Consider the following 25,352-nt stretch of genomic DNA (forward strand, 5'->3'; position numbering starts at 1 on the left):
GCTTTGAAGAAAGCTAGGATTTCTAGGACAAAACTGAGAAAAGAATGAATTCTAGATATAACCCAATCCATGAAAAAGAACAGAGGTAGGAGATAAAAGAATGTTGTACCCAGGGAATAACAGGAAGCCAGTTAATTGGAAGGTAGAGTAATATGAGTTATATCGTTCACTCATGTCTGACTCTTCATGAACCTATTTGGGAGTTTTCTTGGCAAAGACATCAGTTTGCCACTTCTTTCTCTAGTGCCATTTCCTTTTCTAGGTAATGTGAGATATAAATAATGAACCTGGAAACAATAGGTTGTTGAATGAGTGGATGAATTACTTGGTCTATAATAGATGTTCCTTTTTCAGGAGCACACTTGGCTATCATATATATATATATATATATATATATATATATATATAAACTGTCCTTCATGGAAACTCTCAACAGTTCCCTGATCCAGAGTGAGACCCCAAAGACTTGATGCCTAACAAGGCTTTAAGTGGGTGACTGGGAGAAGGGAGAACAAGTCAGCATGAGTTCTAATAATTATAACCCTAAACCCTGATGCTGGCACTAGCATGTTAGAATAGAAGCAGGAGACAGAAACAGGGACTATAGATGAATGCAAAATGAGATGAAACCTGGTCATATACTTCTTTTGGCACCTGTAGCCAAAATAAGTAAAAAGAGATGACACTAACATCTAGATAGCAGATGATAGGCTTTAAAGGAGACCTGAGGTCAATATAATTTCCATCATCACAATAGAAATTGTCAAGGCTATGAAAACAGGCAATGAAATCAATTTCAAACAGGGAACATTGTAAGTAGAAAAAAGCAAAAAATTGTCCAAAATTATATTAACCATTAGATATCCACCAGGAAAGTGAGAGAAAAAAATTTAAATGATTGGAGTAAAGAGTAGTTCAATATTATATAACCTATAGTAAGGAGAAGATAAAACAAGGTCTACTCAACCCATCTAACAGTGTCAGAGAGTATTGGCCCAACCACAAAATCAAAAACCATAAACTAAGAGTGAAATGTGATTAAACAGAAGACAAAATGAATATAATAGAGAAATATTATAGTTTAATAGAAACCCCAGAGTTAAATTCAGAAAAAAAAAAAAAAGAATGATCAACAACTACAAGCAGAATCTAAAGAGAGAAAAGATGGGTTATCCAGAAAGATTACAAGGTTTGCTGGAAGGAAAAAATAAAATAAAATTAGAAATGAGATATGAGATGGGAGGAAAAAGAAGGAAGCAGAATTAGTTTAGTTCAGAAAATAGATGAAAACCTTCTCCCCCAAAAAAAGGAGAATGGAGGAACAGATCTCAATGATTCCTGGGACAACAAGAAAAGATAGAATAAAGTCAAAAAAATTTAAAAAGAAGAAAATTTAGGAAAATAAAATACAGAGAACTAGAAAAAGATCAAGGAAGGATCATTTAAGAGAACCAAATGCAACTCATTACCAAATTTAAAAATCTGAAAAACACTTTTTGATAAATCAAAAAGGGATTTCTATATGTTAAAACCAGAATGTAAAGATAAGAATTCCCTGATTACCTCCTTAAAGAAGCACCAAAATGAAAATATCTAGAAATATCAAAACAAAAACACAAATATTCCAGATAAAATAAAATAAAGTTATTGAAAGCACCCAGAAATAAAGTGTTCAAGTACCAAGGCACTACAGTCAGGATCAAATAGGACTAAGATATATAAAATTCAAAAATGAGACAGCTTTATTTCTATTTGTTGATGGATCATGTTAGAAAATGCTGTAAATGCAGCAAAGCATCTGGGACCAGAACTACAGGATCAGGATACAAATATATAACTTCAAATACCAGGACACAAATTAAAAGCAACAATAAACCAACTTTAAAACCAAATTCAAAATAACATTTCTATACAATAATAACCAAATTCAAAAAAAATTAGTAAGGGAAATTCCATTCAAAATGACTAGAAAATATCTGGGAATGAATGTACCAAATCACACTCGAGGTATATTTCATAATAACAAATTATCCTCAAATAAATTAGAAGATTTAACTGGAGAAATACACAGTGGTTGCAATTGAGTTATTGCCCCCCCCCAAAAAAAATGGCAATAATAATTAAATTACTTCAGGTTTGTTGTTATTTGATAATTATTATAATTACTATCACATTATATCATTATAATTATCATTGTAACAAAGTACCAAAGGGATACTTTCTAGAGCTAGACAAAATGCTCCAAATTGATTTAGAGAAAAAAAAAAATATTGAGGGAAACAATGAAAAGAAGGGATAGAGGAGGTGTAACTCTTTCAGATCAAAATCATATTATAAAGTAGGTCAACAAAACTATTTGGTACTGGCTAAAATAGAGAAAAGTAGATTAAGGGAACATATTAAACAACACTTCTGATTAGAATCAGAATCAATTTAACAAAATAATGCAGTGTTAAATAAATTTGAAAAAATTATTTACTTAGGGAAGAACTCCCATTTGACAAGAACTGCTGAAAAAAATGGAAAGCAAACAAATAAAAATTTAGGTTAAACTAATTTCTGATGGCAAATATAATAAAACTAAATGAATATGGGCTCTGCAAATTGAAGGTCATAACAATTTATGGAAACAGATCACATATCTTTCATAATTATTGTAGAGATGTGAATTCTTAAACAAAAAGATAAAAGACACCACAAAAAGCAAATTAGATCATTTTAATTACATATAATTGAAAAGATTTTGCAGAAACTTATATAATTCCAGTAAGAAAGGAAGAAATATATTGAAGAAAAATCTTTATATCAAAATTTCTGATTAAGTCTGATTTCCAAAATATGTGGGCAATTAACATAAATAGATAAGACCAAAAAGCATTTTCTAAACAATGTAGTTAAAGGCTATGAACAAACTTCTCTTGTGAAAGATATTGCTAACTACCATAAGAAAACATATTCCAAGTCAGGAGAAATCCAAATCTAAATAATAAGCTTTCACCACATACACAACAAATTGACAGGGGTTAAAAAAAAAAAAAATGACACTTGGCAATGAGGGAAGTATGGTGAGAAGAAAGGCCCACTATAAAACTGTTATGGAACTATGACTTAATCCAATCATTCTTCAAAGCAAGTGGGAATTATGTGGAGCAAATGATTAAAATGGCCACGCCTCTGACACAGAGATTCTATTTCTAAGCATATAACTCAAGCAGGTCAAAGATTAAAAATAAAAAACTATATACAGCAAAAATATTTTTAGCAGCAATACCAGATTCAGTAAAAATGATGCCCACTAATTGTATAATACTAATGAAGGCATGAATATAGGAAGAATATAGGAAGGCATGTGAAGACTGCTATTAAATAATGTAAAGTGAATTATGCAGAACTGCAAAAACAACATATACAATTATTACAACAATGTAATTGGGGAAGAACAACAAAATAACCCAAACTTCACAATGTAAAATTGTAACAACCCAAGCTTTATCCCAAGGAAGAAACAAGAGAAGACACCCCCTCAAGTTTTATATTTGTTTGTTTGTTTTTTGATCCTTGTTGTTTGCAAAGTAGTCAGGCCCGCAGATTGTATGAAAACTGGAAGAGAGAAATCACTTTTGCTTAGGTATTACGGTCAGCTTTATGGGAGAATTTTAGCGAGGTGTGTCTTAAATGAAAAGGACTTTAAGGTGCAAAGATAGAGAATTTTTACATTATAGGCATTAAGTACATAATGTGAGGAGGCAGAAAGGCAAAAATGTTCAAGATGATATTGAGGAATAGCTATACTGAAATCGAGCTAGAACATTCAGTGAATAAAGAGGAATGGGGGGTGCAGAAAGAGGGAGAGGGGAAGTAGGCATGAGGTTACCTTGGAGTCAAATTGCAGTGGACTTTAGGGAAGTGTGCTAAAGCCACCTCTATGACTTGGGAGCCAATTGTTAAATTTTCATTGTGTGTATTCAAGTCTTGGAAATTGGCAAATACTGCAAATCAGGGCTTGATTTACTGTTTTATCAATTTATTGACTTAAATACATGAAAAAGAAAATGTTGACAATGCAGATTAAATTTAAAATTGCAAACTATAATTCCTACCCTCCTCCCTTCCCCCTCAAGAATTCAATTTGTTAACTATTTACCAGCACACCTCTGGTCTTACCTTTCAGGCTAAGGTGTATGCATCTCATCCAATAAGCATGGGTCAGAATGTGATGTTCCAAAAACCAGAAGTTAGCAAATGATACTTTAAAAAGCAAAGGCTTTTTTTGATACATTGTGTTAATTACAGAAGAGAAGAAATTATAGAAAATTGAGGCTTCTAAAATAGTCCTAAAATATTACAACTCAATTTATTTTTCATTGTGTGCCTACACTTAGAAGCATTTTGCTCTAAACTTCATCCTAAACTATTTAATAGAGATTACAGTTTTCTAGTCAATCACTTTTAAAATATCTTACTGATTTGGCTTTTACATTCTGAATTCAATTGTACACAAGAAAAAATAGTATATCAAGCATAAAGAAATATCAACACAGAAAAGCTGAAAAATTTAAATTTATCTAGATTTTGAATATGTCATAAACTAAAATAGAATTCATATTTCTGTACCCACTAAATGTAGCTAAATACACCGATTACCATTTAAATTACCCATTTTCTGAACTAAACTAGTGGTCAAGGGCACCATTAACTTGTCAGTTACATGGATTTAAACTCTTGGTGTCATTCTCAACTCTTTACTCTTCATCATTTTCTATATCCTAGAGATTGTCAAATCTTGTAATTTCTAGCCCTAATATCACATCAATGTCACTGAAAAGTTCTTCCTCTCCACTCATGCAATCATAGCCTGAATCACTCTGGTCTGGAATTTCATACAAGGCTTAATATGTAGCAAATGCTTAAACACATACTCACTGGTGACTGTAATACCCTTTTAATTGGTATTCCTGCCTCAACTCTTAATTCTCTCCATTTGATCCTCTACAAACCTCCAAGTCATTAACTAAATGAAAGCATTACCATGTCATTCTTCTACTCAAAAAACTCTTAATTAATCCATTTAATTTTAGGACCAAATATAAACTACTGTTTGACATTTAACATCTTTTATAATTTGGATTCAAACTACCTTTTCAGCCTTATAATATCTTACTCCTATTAACATTCTCTGTGATCCAGATAAACTGGTCCTCAGCTAGGGCATGCCATCTGTGCTTGATGACTGGAATATACAAACTCTACTTTATAAAACCTCTAGTTTCCCTGAGGGAATCAAACAAGATACCAGCTTCTATGTGAAGTCTTTCTTAATTCCCCCAAATAATTTTTATGTTAATTTCTCAGAGAACAAGTATTTACAGAATGTTCCTTAAAAACTGCAATTGGACCAAAGGAATGCCTTATGAATTAACAATACAAGTTTAACACTGTGACATCTAGTTGGCACTGCTTCAAATCATATTCTAGTGACAATTAACGGAATTATAAGTATTTTTAAAACTTAATTACAAATTTGCACTGTGCATATTTTATTCTGCAACACTCAGAACACAGAAATGTAAGTGTGTCATAATGGGAGGAAACTTTTACTTTCTTAGTTAGCAACAACTGGCCTCTTAATTATTTACCATGTTCATATGTAATGTAGAATATTCATATATATGCACACACATACAGCTATAACTATGTGTTCATCATAACAATAATAAAAATGAAAGGCAAAGTGATATGGAAGAGTAGTGGGTTTAGAGTCAAAAATACCTGTGTTTACAAGAGAACATTATACACAGTAACAGCAAGATAATGTGATAATCAAGTGGGATGGATCAGTAATGTGATGATTCAAGATAATTTCAACAGACTTAGGATGGAAAATGCCATCCACATCCAGAGAGAGAACTATGGAGATTTATTGTAGTTTGAAGCATACTGTTTTTGCCTTTTTTTGTTTGTTTTTGTTTCTCATGGCTTTTTCACTTTGATTTTTCTTGCACTACATGACAGATATGGAATTATGTTTAAAAGGATTGTAAATATCTAATCTATAGCAGATTGCTTGCAGTCTTGGGGAGGTAAGGGAGGGAGGAAGAAAAATTTGGAACACAAAGTCTTAACAACGAATGGTGAAAACTATCTTTAGGTGTATTTGGAAAAAATAAAATATTACTGAGAAAAAAGAATGCATGTATTCAATACTTTCTTCTGACACATACTGGCTTTTGCCAATGGATAACAAGTAACAATATCTCAGGGCTACAGAAAATAAGACTCTCCAGGAGAGACAGTTTCTATAGCAAAAGATACTCTGATTGATAATTATATAGAATTATAATTCCTTTAATTAGGTGATATGACTTTCTGGTTTTTCTACTGTTTGTAACCAATGAGATACTGATTTAATCTTATAATTCCTTTCCAACAATCATTTTGCTCTCTTAAGTCACTTTGGCCATGGGAGTGTTTGATGTATGGATTTAGAGTTCCATCTTTTTTCCCATGGTTCTTTCCATGGCAGTATCTGCTGCTGCCTGTACTCTTGTAAACAAAACTTGAAATATTTTTACACTTTCTGTCAAGTATTGTGGGAGAATGACTTCATTCATGGTGATTATAGCAAATGCCAGCTTTTTTTTTTTTAAAGAAAAAAATGACTTTGCTTTGGTGAAGTTGTTCTGTCAGATGAATTCATGCTGTTGAACTAAAAAATGTTTTTTTTTCCAAAATTTCAGTGTTAATTAGGCCCATTTCTTTTTTCAAAGGTGGCCCAATCATGCAGTGCATTGAGTGATGGACTTGGATTCAGAGAAATCTAAGTTTGAATCCAGCTTCAGAGAAATACTACATATGTGATCTTGGATCAGTCCTTGAACTTCATTGAACATCAATTCCTTCAACTATTAAATGGGAATCACAGGATTATTATGAGGACCAATTTAGAAACCATAAAATGCTAGATAAAAGTTATATTTTCTTTTCAAAACCATTTAAGACATTACTGTTAACTCTGTCATCCAATTCAGTTTTAGATAGAATTTCTAGAGTTTGCACTAAGTGAAAAGTTTCAGTAGTCTTAGATCATTCAGCTTTTGTCTCTTCAAATTTTAATAACTCCTTGATTTTCTCTTTTCCTAGAATAAATTTATGGATGATATTATTTCTCATGGTTATATTGCACTGTTCATCAATACCTTACTGTGTGACTTATAGCCACTAGTACCATTATTATTCTACTTGTTACTGTTATTTTTATTATATGCTTGATACCAAAGGTACAAAAATGAAAGAAGACAGTTCTTGCCTTCCAGTTAAACTTTCAGGAGAAAACTTTACTCTATATTATAATACAATGAACTCTTGCTCTAGACAAAGGTGTAAATTGTTTAATCCTAGACCATAACAAATTATATCAGAAGTCCAGGAACACTACAGGAAACATGGTTCACTAGAAATTTAGAATGAACTTTAAGTTACAGATAAGAATAAATTGATGAATCCACAAGAAACCCATTTTATTCCTTTTTTATATCAAGGCTTTATTAACAACCCTCCCTATTCCCCCTTCTGCATTTCCACATCTACTTTCTTTCTAGTTCCATAGATACAACCAAATCAATACAAACATCACCACTTGAAAAAGTGTGTCAGCCCTTTCCCTGTGATGCTACACAATTTCTATAATTTTCTACCCAAAATTCATCATCCCTGAATCTTCCATTAGAATTGCAAGACTATTGAAAGCGCAGATTGTCCATTTCTGCAGCACTTAGCACACAGTAAGTTCTAAATGTTTATTATTATTGTTATTATTTATAATTCATTTCCCCCAAAACCATTAGTTTCCTGAGAGTAGGGATCATACCTTTCTCCCCATACATCTCTACACTGTATATTTAGCAGATATTTGCAACATGGTGAATAGATAAATGGAAGGATAGATATGGCAAAATAGCCTAGCGTGAGAGTCCTTATAATCCTTTGGTCTCTAGCACCTGATTAGTAAGAGAATAAATAATCTCTTTGTCAGGCAAAAGACAAGTAGGAAAAGAAGCAGTCTGTATACCTAGATAATATGGCAATAATTGTCATAACAGATATACTTTTTAGAACAACAGCACAAATGACAACTAACTAACCTAAACAATAGGACTCCTTTCATATTCATTTTGGATGCTTGATAAATTGACCAAAGGAAGGTACAACAATAGTAGCAAAAAATTCTTTTTAATTTGCACTTTTCCTAGTTCCTCAGTATTGAAATTTGTCTGACTTCAAAAAGAAATCCATGCTTAAATGACTAGTTCCACTCTTCATCCAACCTTGTTGTCCATACACCATTTTCAAGGTCAGTGCTATTCCAGGTTTTGCATTAAATTTGCTTCCTCTCCACCTCCTCACCAAATATTCTTCTCACCAGTGCTTCCCAGCTAAGTGATTATGGGCTGATCCTCCACTGAATACTGCCCTTTGTTTCAGCTGCTCCATGTTGGCTCTGAGAATTGGAAAACTTTAACAACAATGATGAATCAGAGTATTTATTTTTGAAGGTTTTTTTCAAACTGCCTCCTCATCAGAGCTAAAATAGCAGCATTCAGGCTGCCACTGGGGGCAGATTCAGAAATTTGCTTTTCTGGGGTTCCCAAGAGAGAAAACTTTTAGCATTTGTTGTCATCCAATCTTCATATCAAGGTATGCCACAGACTTAAAAGTTAGAAACAATGTAGAAAACTGAATTTTGACAATAAATTGGAAATGCCAGACAGTTACACTTAATATTTTTAAGTCTTAATTTTTATAGACAATGATCTAGATGAAAAATTATGAAGTTCCATTACCAGATGCTGATATCTAGTCTATGTTCCACATTATTAAGAAGGAACAGATATAGAGATTTAGTGATTTATCTAACGTCAAAAGAAACTCAGGTCTCTTGATACCAAGTCCAGTTTTCTTTACATCACAACATGGGAAGAGCTGCAGAAAAATATAAAAATTATTTCTCACCCTTACTAGTCAATCATGTATGAGATTTCTAATGTCAATGTCACTTAAAAAGAAAGGTTATATTCATATAATTTGTTTTACATTGCCTAAATTTTCCCTGAATCTGTTTATATCCCAGAGAATCAGGAATATTTTTCAGATATAAAAGAAAAAGTGAAAGAGAAAAACAAGGGATAGTTATGTAAATGTAAAAGAAAAAGTGAAAGAGAAAAAAATTCCCCCAAAATTGATCAGTATATTTAAAAAATACTGAACAGTATGTGAAATATTTCAAACCTGTGAACACCCTAACTCTGGAAAGGAATACAGGGAGGTATCAATTCATATCTTTTCTTTGGGATCAGACTTGGTCTTTATACTTTCACAAAATAATATTGATTTTATTAATATAATTATTATATAGTGGTAGTTTGTCTTAATGCTTACAGGCATATTCACCTATAGGAATGAATAGACTAGTTAATTTTTAACTAATACTCTGGAAAAAAAAAACTTATTCAAATCATACTTTAAAGTGTAATCTGCATTTATTAACATTTACTTCATCACTTCCCTGAGTTTAGATAATCAAAAAGCAAAAAATCAATTCCTAAGGTTATGATATTAACCCTTTTCCAAGACATAAATGCTCTCACTGAAAATTTAACAACCAGCTCTCTGAAGCTTCCCCTCACTGGCTCTTACTATGTGCCAGGTACTGAACTAAATACACACACAAAAAAATATGTCTTTGATATAAAGAAGCTTTTATTTTAATGGAAAGATAATTCGTAAATAAATAGACACATAAATGTAGTTTAATAACAGACCTTAGATGGGGAGGCTATCACAACTAGGGGATCCAGAAATGTCTCCTGAAGAAAGTAGTTTTTGAGCCAATTGTACATTTACATATACTTGAAGGTTTGCATGTTATATTATTGAGCTATGTCTACATGTGTTAAGGCTTTAAATTTTTGTATGTTCATTTACTCCTAAAAACAACTCTGTGAGTTATATGTTATTATTATCTCTATTTTATAGGTGAAGAAATTTAGGCAGAGAAAGATTAAGTGTGTTGCTCAGAGTCACATAGTTAAGTAAATATCTATAAGTCAGGATTTGAACTCAGGTCTTCCTGATACTATTCTTTGTATCATCTAGCTGCCTAAAATTAAAAAAAAAAAAAAAAAAAAAAAAAAAAAAAAGGCAAAGATGAGGAGACAGAGTATTCTAGCATAAGGGAAAATCTATGCAATCAGGGTGATGCAAATTATATATGAGGAGCACTAAATAAAATAGTATAATTGAATTAGAAAATTGAATTAGATGAGAATAAAACATAAAGCAATATAATACTGGCAAGTTAAAATGGGGCTAAGTTGTAAAGAACTGTAAATGCCAATAGACTTTATATTTGAGCCTGGATGCAATAGGGAATCACTAGAGGTTAATGAGAAGGGGTGAGGAGAAGGACATAGTGAGAACTTTGCTTTAGGAAAATAATTCTGGCAACTGCATGAAGAATAAACTGAGGAGAGACTTAAGGCACGAAGAAAAAGCATAAGTCTTTAGCAACAATAAAAAAAAGTATGAAATAATCAGGACATGACTTGTAGCAACTATGTGTGTGTGTGTGTGTGTGTGTGTGTGTGTGTGTAGAAAAGGACTCATATATAAAAGATGTTGTAAAAGAAATAATACCAATATTTAGCAATTGACAATGACTGGATATATAGACTGACTGAAAATGAGAAATCAAGGATGAGACTAATGTTGTGAACTCCAGGCATGTGAGAAGATGTGATATCACTGACAGTAATAACAAAGTTGGGAAGAATGGAAGATTTTGGGGGGAAATGAGTTTTGTGTAAGGAAGAAAAGGAGGGAGAGATGAGAGGGAAGAAGGAATGAAAGACCTTTAGCAAAACTCACCAAGTCAATTGAATCTGACAGTATACATCCCCAGTTAGACCCCCCATAATTTTCTAATCATCAATAAAGGGAAGGTGCATTTTCTCATCAGATGTTTAGGAATAAGTTTACTTTTCATAATACTATACTGTGTTTTAGGCTTTTAAAAATCTACATTACTGTATTCATTGTATGATTTTCCTAGATTTGTTTGCTTCATTCTATGTCTCTTTTGACCTTTATCTCTCAATTTCTGACTTTTTTTCTATTCTTGAAATTTATCATCCATCTCTAACACCTGTCACTCTGTTACTAACATTTCATTTTGGACACTGTCTTCCTTCTCTGTCCTTCCCTCTCACCCATTCCTTATCCATCTTCACATCTCTGATACTTATCCAAATCCTTGATGCTATTTCCTGTTTCTGATAATTTATTTCTTCACTCAGTTCTTACCTCAATTCTTTGACACTTAACTTCCACTCCTGACAATTATCTCCCTCCTCAATACTTTGTCCATATCCTTGACATTTATCTTCCCACTCTATACTTATTCCTCAGTCCTAAAAAAAAATTCTTCCTATCTGTGAAATCTGTTGCATCATATATTATGGTTGAGTGAATTTCTATTATCTTTCTAAAAGCACAGCTTGGTACCACCACCTTCAGGAGCTTTTACTGATCACTTTCCACCTAATGCTCTAATCTCATTCCCCACCAAAAAAAATGTATTATTTTGTACAAACTTTGTACAAACTCATTTATGTGGTTATTGTTTCTTTTGATTTTTTTTGTCTTTGTACCTATAATATTCAGCACAAATTATTAGTGCACAGTAAGCACTCAATAAATGCTTGGTTTTTGAATGAATGAATTTTTTAAAGCAATAAAAATACACACATAACCCTGAAAATGGAAATGGTTTTCTTAAAGAATAGTGTTGCCTGGAGAGACTTACATGAACTGATGCTGAGTAAAATGAGCAGGACCAGGAGATCATTATATACTTCAACAACAATATTATATGATGATCAATTCTGATGGATGTGGCCATCTTCAACAATGAGATGAACCAAATCAGTTCCAAAAAAGCAGTATTGAATTGAACCAGCTACACTCAGCGAAAGAACTCTGGGAGATGACTATGAATCACTACATAGAATTCCCAATCCCTCTTATTTTTGTCTGCCTGCATTTTTTATTTCCTTCACAGGTTTATTGTATACTACTTCAAACTCTGATTCTTTTTTGTACAGCAAAATAACTGTATTGGCATGCATTTATATATTGTATTTAACTTATACTTTAACATATTTAATATATATTGGTCAACCTGCCACCTGGGGGAAGGGGTAGGGGGAAGGAGGGGAAAAATTGGAACAAAAGATTTTGCAATTGTCAATGCTGAAAAATTACCCATACATATATCTTATAAATAAAAAGCTATAATAAAATAAAAAAGAATAGTGTTGCACAGGCCTTATCCAGATGAAATTTGATTTGTAGAAGAAGAAATATTGATTAGTTTTTCATCTTTAGGCAGAACCATACATAAACCATTTCACATGACAGTCTTGATTAATAAAGCCTTCCAAAGATAGCCCCCCTTAACCATTCTTTCCAATATTTAAAATCTTTTTATAGAAAGATAATTCATCATTATATTTAGTTTAAATTCTCCTATACTATAATTAAATCCTAATGGAGTGGAACAATAGACAAGAGGTCAACTAACTTGTAAATACCAAAGCTCTAGATAATTATGAGTTATTATTATTGGTAATAATAAACCATAGCCTGAGGAATCTGTAAATTACTCCCTTGAGGCTATAAAATCAGTGTTATTTTCTAATTCTTCACCCAACTTCATGATTTATAGTAGGGAAGAATATAAAATACAGATGTAATAATCACAAATGTGCAAGTTTATTTAATCTACTTTCTAAATTGAAGTTCGATAATCAGACACAGCTGGCTCTGTAATTTATAAAGATTAATTAGAATTTTAGAATAGAGAATATTGAACACTACAAGGAGTTAAACATCAAGAGAAAAAGAAATTTGTAAAGATATGTTGTTGACGCCAAAATATAAAGTTCTGTTGTCTCCAGAAACTGCGGATCGCTCTCTGGGAGGAGATCTGCTTTCTCAACTCAATCCCAGACTAGACTCTTCTTCCTCCAGAGAGCCATCCCAACTCTGTCCTAGAGTAGACTAACTCCTTGCTCAATGTTGTCTTCTTTTATCCTCCCAGAGAATGGGTGTGTGAGAACTCAAGGGCTTGTGGGAAAATTACTTCAACCAGTGAACTTGCTCCTTTTAAAGGTTGTGTAAACTCCTTTTCATATGTAAACTCTTCTTCAGAAGTTCAAAGGTTTGGTAAACTCCCCTTAAAGGCCGGAACCAAAGATGTGAACTAGAGAATTGTTAAGTACCGACTTAGCACTTAGTAAGAACCTAACAAAAGATACACAAAAATGAATTTTTGGACAATTTCAGGTAATGTAGTTGAATGGGGAAAATGTTGAATTTAGAGCTAGAGATTGCAATCAACGTCTTTTACTGTTATTGTTCAGGTATTTTCAGTCATATCTGAGTCTTCATGACCACATTTGGGATTTTCATAGCAAATATATTGGAGTGGTTTGACATTTCCTGCTCCAATTCATTTAACAGATAAAGAAACTGAGGCAAATAGGTTAAGTGACTTGCTCAGGATCATACAGCTAGAAAATGTCTAGAGCTAGATTTGAACACAGAAAGAAGAATATTCCTGTGTTTAAAGAGCATGCCCCATCAATTTTCCCACCTCAACAGAGGAAGTCCATAGATAGAATATACACTGCTTACTACAAAAGGAAAACTTACAATAGGTGATTTGGGATCTGTCTCTCCTTCAACTGACATAGTACCCTGCCATTCTGCCACTGTTTTGGGACTGGTAAAAGGACTAAGCACTCAAGGTTTCTGAATCATGCCAGTGTGGCAAATCCTGAGATTTGTCAATAAGCCATCACAAATATGGTCACAAATCATGTATTATGTTTAATGAGTATGGGTGAAGGTTGAGTGAATTTCTATTACCTTCCTAAAAGCACAGCTTGGTACCATCAATTATCTTCAGTAATACCACAGTTTCATTTTGATAGATTTGTTCAATTCTCAAGGATATTGGTTAATATGGAGATTGGTTGTTTATAAATCTATGCAAAATAGTTTCTGGTGTAAAATTTTTTTTTTTTTGCTTGCTCGCATCCTTTTTTCCCTTTTTTTTTTATTTTAATGGTATTTTACTTTTCCTAATACATGCAAAGATAATTTCCAACTTTTACCTTCTCAAAACCTTGTGTTCCAGATTTTTCTCCCTCTCCTTCCCCTCCCCAAGATAGCAAACAATCTAATATAAGTTAAATAAGTTCAATTCTTCTACACATATTTCCATATTATCATGCTGAGCAAAAAAAAAAAAATCATATTGAAAGAAAAAAAAAAGCAAGCAAACAACAAAAAGGTAAAAATATTATACTTTGATCCATATTCAGTCTTCATAGTTCTTTCTCTGGATGCAAATGGCATTTTCCATCCCAAGTCTATTGGAACATATTCCATCCTAAGTTTGAGTCAGTAGATTGCTGAAAAGAGCGAAGTCCATCACAGATGATCATCACATAATCCTATTGTTACTGTGAGCAATGTTCTCCTGGCTTTGCTCAACTCACTCAGCATCTGGTATAAAATTTTAACCCTTTGATCTTAAGTATTTTTGTTGTTCAGATTTGTTTGAATCACTTCCTGAGTCCACTTAGGGTTTCCTTGTCAAGGACACTAGAGTGTTTTTTCATTTCCTTTTCTAGCTCACTTGACAGATGAGGAAACTGAGGAAAACATGGTGACTTACCCAGGGTCATATTACTAAGTTAGTGCCTGAGGCCCAGCCCTCAGTGTATTATGGCACTACCTAGCTATCCTTCTAAGTATTTGGGAGATGATAAATTTTGAAACCTAAAATGGCATGCTGAACAGTTTTAATTATCTCTGTCCTCAGATATACATGTATTATTAAGTAGAACTCTTCTCAATTGAACTCTTCCACTTCTATAATAAACTCCAATTTTTATTTATTAACATACTGGGGGCTAATTTCATGTGGATGTCATTCATGGATGGTCTTTTAGTTCCATTTTTTTTTTATCTTCATTATTTCAAAGGTTTCATTCTATGAAATGAAGTATCTACATGGCAAACAGGATGAGGCACTAGGGAATGGAGTAAGGAAGATGGGTTTAAATACAGCCTCAACTACTTACTAGTTGTGTGAACTGAGGCAAGTCACTTAATTTCTCCATTTTAGGGGTTGACAGGGAAAGAACTCTGGTTCATAGGAATGCCACTGCCCAGTAAACTCCCATATACATAATGCTTGGTGACCTTACTCCTTCACCTCTAATGAACTTGGTTTTGCTTGCAGAGGTTTAGCGAGAGCAAGCTTTACCAAAGAATAACAATATCCATTCTTAGAGGAATTAGACTGGCAGTGATGGGGAAGGGCAAATAGAAGGAAAAGCAACAGCAAAGGGGACAGCTTTACAAAGGCTTTGATTCTGCACTGCAGATTACACTAATCTTCAAGCAACAAGCAACAATTTTCAACACTGGAAAAGCCTAGTTGTCAGTACTATCATTTCCAACAGCCTCTATAATGGAATAAATTCCCTGTGCTGTCACAAAAATGTCTTTGCCACCAAAAACTGCTTTCCCAGCAGACTATTGTCTATTTTTTCCACAGGGAACCTAGGGGGAAAATGCCACAGTTGCTCTCTTTGCCAAGGGCACAAGCCAACAATGAAGAAATCTCTGGTATCCCTGCCCACATTGGAAGGTATGATTGACTAGACTAATGAGTGCCAGACTAAACACCTTGGATGGGCAAAAGGATGCAGAAGAACAAATTGTGACTCATACTCCAAGCCCTATAACACTCCTGAAGGGGATTCAACTCCACCAAAGAGAAAACTAATTAAAAACAGACAAGAAGAGGTCCTGTTTGGTGATTAAGTTCAGAGATGGATCATCCAAATTCTGGCCAGTCAGATTTTTCAAAGTAATGAAAATATCCTGATAAACACACAGATCCCTGAAAAAGGGATGGAAAAGCCAGGAAATCTTACATGGACATTCTTGAAGAACAAAGATATATATGTCAATCTTATCTATAATGAATGAATTACAATCTACTAAATCCATTAGAATGGAAGTCCCTTGGGGGCAGAGATAGTCTTCTAGTGTCCAGGACATAGCAAGTATTTAATAAATGTTTATTGCTTGATTAAATGTAAATAATGAATTCAGGGTACAGGACTGGCTATTCTGTTGGGAGATCTACATCTAACTATGCTAGAATATCTCCCCAATTTGTCAATTTACAGGTTTGTTGGTTGGGTTCAAAGCAGGGTGACTATTCCCACAGATATTAAAATAGCCCATGGGTATACATTCCTAAAACTATACCCCAATTCAACTACGCACAATTCCTAATTAGTTTACTTTAGTTAATCAGCCTGTTTAGAAAGCTAACTCAAAGAAAAGGCCTTTGCTAAAATGGAAGAGTATTTTAGTTATAAAATATTCCAAATATAAAATCTGGATTATATCCTCACACAAAATATACATCACAAACCTAGAGTACAGGTAGGGAAGCATATTTGAAGGGCATACATGTGGACAAGGCAATTCACTCCACTAAACTTTCACTCCTTTTGGCAGTGACTTTGATGGGCAACTTGTTAACTTATAGGGCTAGTGCTCTTGAATGTAGAGTAAGTTCTGGGCTGAGAGATTATGCATTCTTTAGAGCTGAATGAAATGAAAGTCACATTTCTGTGGTTGTGCCTGTGTATAGAAGGTGTCTTTACTCCCTCTCTCAAACTATTAACTCAAAAATGTTGACTGCTGGATGTCATGTCTCCAACTTGGTGATTAGTTCTACTGTAAGATAGCATGACTGAGGTTTGAGAGGAAGAAAATATCTTCTGTCTTCACTTGAACAAAGTTGTTCTTTACCTTGAACTTTTTCAATGGGATTGACTGCTTTGAAGGCTTGGAAGGCTTAGCTTTTCTAAAGGCCTCCATGGGTAAAACCAGTCTTTTCACAGTTAACGGAATTGATTTTACCTTGCAATCTCTACTATTTGCTTCCTTCTCTTCTCTAACCCTGCATTACCCTAGCATAGGCCCTACTAGACTACTGCAATAACCTACTGATTGAGGTGCTGACCCATCCCATCCTCAACTCAGCTGCTAAAGTCACCTTCCCAAAGAACAATTCTGACTATGCCAGTTTCAAGTTCCTGCTAAAATCTGATATTTTATTGAAAGCCTTTTCCTACTCTTAACCCTTTCAATTCGAATGCCTTTTCTTTGTTGATTTTCTTAGTTATTCTGCATGTAAATGTTTGCATATTTTTTCCCCAATTAAACTGAGTTTCTTGAGAATAGGAATGGCTGCCTCTGTAGACTCATATTTCAGATAAAAGAAGATATCTCTTCTTTTATTACATAGATTCATAACTCAGGAAAAGCCATGCCTACAAACCAATCCAACTTTCAGTTGTTGAACAGTTCAGGAGAATCCATCTTCACAATATCTGTCAAAAGGCAGTAATATAGACTCCTGCTTTATATAAAGGAAAATGTCAGGGCCTATTGTAAAGACTTACAAGAATAAGTGTCAAAGCTAGAAAATTAAGAAAAGAACATGAGGCTTCTGGCTTACAAGCCCAGGCCAATTCCATTCTGAAGCAGGGAAACTAGGAGGGAAAAAAATCAATAAAATGACAGTATTAACAACAAATGAAATATTTGAACAAACCTGAGAAGAAATGAACAATTAATTATACAGGTAACATTATTTTTTTAAAGGATAAACTCATGTCAGAGGACTACTGCTTTATAGTGAGCAGAAAATAGCTAACATATATAATGGAAGTGTTCTTTTTAAAAAAAAATTTTTTTTACTGAAAACTTAGGATTTGGAAAGCAGTTCATTCTAGATGAAGATGAAGATGAGAGACACAAGGCAATGAAACTGGGAGTTTCAAACCCTTACTAGAATTGGACTATTAGCAAAAACTTATTGCCAAAGAAACAAACCAAAAAAAATCTGGTTTTATCCTCTAGGAATTTACTCCGATGTATTTAGAAATGGAACATTGTGCACAGGGAAGGGAACTGAATGATGTAGGAGTAAAATCCACCTAAGGAATAAGATATGTTTCACTCAGTTCCCTTGATAGAAACTAATTGTTTAGCTTCTAGACTCATGAGCTTGAACAAAGCTCACTTCTGGGGAAATCAAACCCCTCCAATTTATATTATGGGCCCCAAACGATAACAATTGCCACAGAAGATTAGGAATTAAAAACATATTGTTGCTAAACAAGAATATGCCAGGTTCAAGATATACCTTTCAAGAAATGTATATTCATACATTTCACTTATTTCTCTAAGAAACTTTAAAACCAGTTCATATTGATATAAAAATAAAAAAGAATTTAAAAAGCATATAAACAGCAATTTGGTATCATCATTTTTATCATAACCTACTTTCTTCTGGTCAGAAAGCCTAATATCCAACTAATTACACAGAATCCATTAAAATGTGAGTTGCTATTACATGGATTTGAGTATTATTGTGTGAACTGGCACATATGCCATAAACCAACTACACATTAACTATTTGATATAACATGCTTATCCTACAACACAGATATTAATTTTGTCTTTGACAATATTAGAAAGTGATTCCACAGTATTCTGCTCCCTATAGTTAAGCCTTATCCATAGAATCCACGCAAAGCTCATGACACAACTCAGTGCTTTTTAAAATTCAATTGAACTGGATGGGGCCAAGGATGGGAATAGTCATAATGATGCTGTCTCTAAAACCAAATTCCAATTAAAATTTATTTATTTATATTTATAATTTTTATTAAATATATTTATTTAAATGTATTATAAATGTATTTAATAAAAATTATAAATATAAATAAATAAATTAGATGTTATATAAATAAATAAATGATTTTGTTAGTTTCCCATTGCAAAGATGAACAGTCAAACTGGCAACTCTGGCTTCTGTGATTGTGGGTTTCCTCAAGTTTCTCCCCCCCAATAGTAAAAGTCCCAATAAAAAGTAGTTCTGCAGAGCAGTATTACTGAAAAAATTCTAATTACCAACAAAAATCTGAGTAATCAATTAAGCTTATGATTTTGGGAGGTTTGCCACTGAGGCCTCTCATATTCCTAGGAAAGATCTAAACTTTTTTTTTTTTAGCCCACATGATGCAGCATACAAAATCTATTTTTCTAGTTGGCCTTTAACTCTTTATCCCAATGTTTATCCTATGACCATTGAGCATGATATTAACATTTTAAAGAATATAGTTGCAAAGATAGTTAAACATGTTTAAAGAATATTTTTGGCAACCCTGTCTTATGTTTATGGTACACATATTGAAATACTGAAGAAGCAGTTCAGGTAAATGGATTAAAATACTCTGGTGTTTGGAAAAAAAAACTTTGTTGAAGGCATCTCTCACTTTTTTTTGGAACAGAGAATACTGAGAAAATACTTTTTTATTTTCTTACTAATGGAAATTGAAAGTCAGTGAGATTGTTGTAGTATTGTTTTGAATTGTTGTAGTATGTGCCCTGTTTTCATAATGAAAACAGGGCACATGCTACAACAATACTCTATTTTGCTTTTGGGGATACAGCTTTTTCTACCACTGAATAAAATTCTATTAGGATTTCCCAAACATTTAAACATTTTAAGGATTTTCTTTTTTCTAGGAATATCAAAAATTTTCACTAATACTTAATATTTACCACCCACACAGCTGATGCTCATTCTGTCATTCAAATTAGCATACATTAACAAGATTGATATACTAATGTTTTCCGGCTAAATTTAAATATATTCATACATCTGCCATTCTTCTCATCTCTCTCATTAAAAAAAAAAAAAAAAAAACAGTATAAAGAATGCCCTCATCTTGAGCTTTAACAGTTTTTATGAATTTCAAAACAATAAAGATTGAAGTTCAAGTCTTCTAATCAAAATATGCTCACTGCAAAGTAAACAATTCAGAGGAAGAGACAAGGAAAAATATTAATTTTCTAATGACTATTAAAAGTGAATGATCCTGGCTGTATCTTCCCAAACCAAAAGACATCATCAGCATTATTTACATCTGTGTTCAGAAATGACAGAAAAAATCCCAGTTCTACTTTGACTCAGTCCATTCTCAGCATGTCTTCAAGCTGGAATGGCAGATAAAAGCAAAAGAAAAAATGCTCACTTGGCAGCAGTGAAACTGAACTATAAATTCCATTTGACTGGCAATCTCACCCTCATAGTAAATTCAAAAAGGAAACATTCACTAGCCTCATGGAGCTGAATCCTCCTATAATGTCTATAGACATTAACATATACATAGGGAAAATTTTAACTCACCATGAGGCATAGGAACTCAGAGCTCAAAACTCAAAACTTGGAGTATTACCACAGAGGGGTTTTACCTAGACACTCACCCAAATGTGAACTACAACTTGAGAACCAATGACAATTTCAAAGATATGAAAGATATGGGCCTCACTTTGTCACTCAGTATGGATGAATGAATCATGAGGGATTTTATCTTAGGTTAATTGATCTGAAAACATGATGACTTTTCCAACCCCATTTTACCTGGAAAAGCAAATGAAAAGTTACAATAAGAAACTGGAATTCTAAGTTCAGAATATTCCATCATTTCACTTCCACTCTATTATTTGTTCTACTTTTATGGGTTAATAATCCCTTTCATTTGTCCAAGGCAACATCATGTAATGGAAAAAGTGCTGAAGGTAATGAAGAAATTATTTTAATTCCTTCAAATTTCTTTCTCAATGCAAGCATTTATTTAGTACCTCCTATACCCAGGTATAGGGCTAGTTTCTAAAGATAGATTAAGAGTATTTATTTACAATCACATTCAAATGACACTTGTTCTTCTTCACCCATTAGCCTACTCCACCAGTTTCTTTGGTTTTGAAATCTCCTAATTTCCTCCACTACCTGGCCCAACTTCCTTCACCCATTTTTGCTGCTCTATACACTAACAGTCACAATAGGTGCTATTGGAAAATTCAATAGCCTGGGCTGAATACTTCACAGTGACAATAATTAATATACAGAGTAAGAATACTGTGATTTGGGGCATTTAGAAACCCATTCTGGTAAATAAGAACCTCATTCAAATTTACAATTTGGGAGTAATTTTTTCCTTGAATGATACAAAGGTTACACTGATACTACATTCATTGATAAGATATTCAGAGACTGACATAGGGAAAACATGTTTTTAAAAAAATCATTAATATCTCATGTGTTGTTATTATTCACAGTCAAGTTTTGAAGAAGGAAAAGCTATTTATGAATGAGAACAAGCAAAATTATCTCTATAAACAAAAAAGCTCTACCATAAATAAGGTGTAATGAAAATAACTGACATTCTTTTGTGTTTGGCAAAAGAAGAGAGTTCAAACTTAAAAGCAAATAGTTTTGAGAAAGTTTATTTTTAAGTCTCCTTAATCTCCTGATTATCCAATATCTCCTGAAAATTTGATCCTATAATAGCAAAATACAAGCAACAAACTAAAGAATGGTTGAAAACCAAAGGACTTATAACAAACTATCTTTTGGTCTTAATGGGACTACCATGACCTCACAGCAATTTTTTTTTAAAAGAACAACTTGCTTGTGGTTGATCTTAATCCTTAGCAATTTTCTCTTCTCAGATATTTAGCTTACATCAGCTAATACACACATACACACACACACACACACACACACACACACACACACACACACACACATACACACATATCCAAAGAATCTAGAATTCAAAATAAATATACAAGACCATGAGTAAGGGGAATATAAATTTATAAAATAGTTCCATAAAAAGAACATTTGAAGCCTGAGTAAATTAGTCACATGACATTACTGGAAGAGAATTAATCAAACACAAAAATTTTAATTAGAAGGAGTCTCAGCCACTGTTGCTATAATAATGTGCAGCCAATGAGATCTTTTTCTGTTCAGAGCTTTGATTTAACACAGACGATTAGTTCTGTTTTGTTAAAACCTAACTTCTTTAACTGTGGGTCATAACCCTATATGGGGTTTCATAACTTAACATAGGCATTGTAAAATTATGATTTATTATCAGTAAATGTTTTATTGTATATACTTACTTTATATACCTAGGGTCCCACAAAAATTTCTCAGGTAAAAAGGGGTCACAAAGGAGAAAGTTTAAGAAATCCTGTTCTAAGACAGTTTCTGTTATTGGACATTATGAATGACCTGTAGAATTCTATAAAAATCAAAACCAAAAATCACTCAGCATTCAGAGTAAAAGAAGTAACCATTTTCCCAAATTGTATGTAATACAGCCTTCAATATAAAGTTTTAGAGAGCACTGGTTTATGAATTAAAGCTGGGAAATGTAAATCATATTGGCTGCTATCAACAGAACCAAACAAGATAAAATTATATCTAGTTTTTAACCAGGGCAAAGCATGCAACACACTACAAATCATGGTACTGAAAAGAGCTGTGAATAATGGAGATAACTTCTCTTTAATTCTTCTTAATAAATATACTATTACAGAAAAAAGAAGTTGATTATAATTTTACAAGTACTTCAAACTTCTTGAGTTTTTAAACAAACAAATTCTAGCCAATTTTCCTTCTTATTTTAGCAATAATTAGTTCTAGCTCTTGTGATTCTTTTTCAACCTCTCCCTCCTTCTCTTCCTTCTATAAGGAGGACAACAACCACAAAGCCTTTATACATCCTTTTAAAATTTACAAATTATGTTTAAATTATCTCATTTGTTTCTCATAATAACCATGGGAGATAGGTTCTATTAGAATCTTCATTGCACAGATGAGAAAACAAGGCAAAGATTAGATTGCTTGGTGAGAGTCTCTCGCTCTCTCTCGTTTTAGTTTTTAATTTGTGAAATAAAACCAGCATTTCTGTAACATAGTAGAAAAATAAAAAGATTATAGCACATAGAACTGCAACTCTATCATATACAACTTGCAACTCCTTTTAAATAATAAATCTCTCATGTAAATGTCTTTTTTCCTCCTGGAATAGATCTCCCCCCCCCCCTCAAGATGGCTACCAGTATACACACACGTATGTATGTATATATGTATGTGTATATATATACACACACACATGTAAAATTATTCTATACATACTTCTATTTATCAGTTCTTTCTTTGGATGCAGATAGCAACTTCCTTCATATGTCTTTTGTAGCTAATTTGGGTATTTGTAATTGTCAATATGACGTAGTCACCCAAAGTTGTTCTTGAAACAATATTGCTATTATTATAAACAATGATCTCTTGGTTCTGAATTTTGCTCTTCCTTATTTCATCCATGTCTATACATGAACATATAGATATATAGGTAACCATTTCAATGTAATTATTTTTCTTTGTAAACCTATATTTTTTATTCTATTCATTTAAAAACATGATTCTGAGATGATGTCCATAGACTCTCCTAGGTCACTAAAGGAGTATATTAGGAACTACCAGACTCAGTGATCACTAGGGCTATGATCCTATGAGTCCTTCTGATTATAAACTCAACAATCTAACCATCTAGCTGTGCCATCTAGCTGCCCCTCAGTTGTATTATTCTAGTTCCACTAATGCAGACTAAAATTGCATTCTTGTGTGTGTGTGTGTGTGTGTGTGTGTGTGTGTGTGTGTGTGTGTGTGTGGCAACCATGTCCTTATCTTTTCCACTGTTAAGACACGGTTCTTACACAGATTTTTTTTTAACCTAAGTGTAAACTTTATTCATGTTAAATTTCATTTTGATTTAAGATCATTCCTTTGGTTTGTCATTATTTTTTTGAACTTCAGTTTTCCCATTTACTATATTAGCTTCTCATTAATCATAATATTATCAGTGGCCAGCCATAAATTTTCCATGTCTTCTATGTCTGCATTCAATGTTATGCAACATAGCATACATTTTTACAGAGTACTAAGATTTACAAATCATTTTTCCTTACAACCATCAAAGGAAATAGGGAAAATCAAAAATTTTTATCTTTATTTGAGAGACTTTTTTTTAAAGTTTCAACTATGCATTTCAAGCTTTATGTTGGTAGAACAATACTTTCTCTGTTAGTAGAAGAGATAATTTGGTAGAGAGAGAAAGGAATTAGATTGAAAGAAAAACCTGGTTTCCAGTTTTAATTATCCTATTAGCTAGCTTTTTGAACTTAAATCATTTTCTCTTTTCCATCCCTCTGTCTCTGTGTGTCTTTGTCTATCTCAGTTTCCCTGTTTTTCTGTTTGTATCTCTCTCAGCTTCAGTCTGCCCACCTATAAAATGAATGAGTTGGACTAGATGTTTTCATAGTCCCTGTTTTCATTGACATGTCCTCTAGCTTTGTATGTTGTTTTCATAACTAACCAACAGGGTTATTCTGACTTTTTAATTTTTAGGCCAAATCCTGAAACTGACTTGTTTTGTTTGAAGGGTTTTGTTTTGTTTTGTTTATGAACATATTTTTAGCAGAAGCTAGATGACCCAGTGGATAGTGTATTAGACTTGGAGTCAGGAATACCTAAATTCAATCCAGCCTCAGATACTTGCCAGCTATGTGACTCTGGGCAAGTCACTTAATCCAATTTGCTTCAGTTTCCTCATCTGTAAAGTGAACTGGAGAAAGAAATGGCAAACCACTCCAGAAGCTATGCCAAAAAAATCTCAAATGGGGTCACAAAGAGAATATGAATGAACAACAACAACATTAAATAAAAGGTTGTTTATAAGGCAGTTAGATTCATAAAATATTCAGATCCTTTGAAATGAGAAAGATATTTCTTGATGAATGGAAGCCAGTGTGGTATAAAATGTTCCTTCCACATGTTTCTTTAATTTATACTTCACTTCTAGGGCTTCTGGGTTTACTTGGTTGTAAACATTCTTAACACTACTAAATAAATCTAAGAGTTCGTTTTCAATTCCTATAAAAAACATAAACACTTGTTTTAGAATAATTCATTCAGTCAATGAGCTATCTTCTACATATAAAGCACTGTGCTTTGCAATACAAAGTTTAAAATCATACATTTAAAGCTTGAAGAAATCTTTAAAGTTAGCACAAAATACTTAAATTAGAGATAAGGGAACTATACCCAAATAAGTCAAGTATTTTGCCCAAGATCTCATAGACATTAACAGGTAGAACAAAGACTCAAGTGTACATTGCCAGATATGTGCATAATATAAGGGAGAATAGAACAAATATAAAAGAGAGATCAGATAAAGTGTTATAAAATATAAAATAAGAAAGAGGTGTCT

At 32.9% G+C, this 25,352-nt stretch overlaps 1 protein-coding gene and 1 long non-coding RNA gene across 2 annotated transcripts in view; one reads left to right on the forward strand and one right to left on the reverse strand.

Moving 5' to 3' along the window:
• LOC141538773 (uncharacterized) overlaps positions 1-16,239 on the forward strand; it is a 180,433-nt gene extending 164,194 nt beyond the window's left edge. Inside the window, exon 6 of the long non-coding RNA XR_012481123.1 lies at positions 15,689-16,239. This is a non-coding gene — a long non-coding RNA (uncharacterized LOC141538773). The remainder of the gene's footprint in view (positions 1-15,688) is intronic.
• The window catches only part of PRKCA (protein kinase C alpha), a 488,760-nt gene that overhangs the window by 195,508 nt on the left and 267,900 nt on the right, over positions 1-25,352 (reverse strand). The gene's annotated exons all lie outside the window — the stretch shown is intronic.

The sequence above is a fragment of the Sminthopsis crassicaudata genome, chromosome 4 (assembly GCF_048593235.1).
Source record: "Sminthopsis crassicaudata isolate SCR6 chromosome 4, ASM4859323v1, whole genome shotgun sequence".
NCBI lineage: Eukaryota > Metazoa > Chordata > Mammalia > Dasyuromorphia > Dasyuridae > Sminthopsis > Sminthopsis crassicaudata.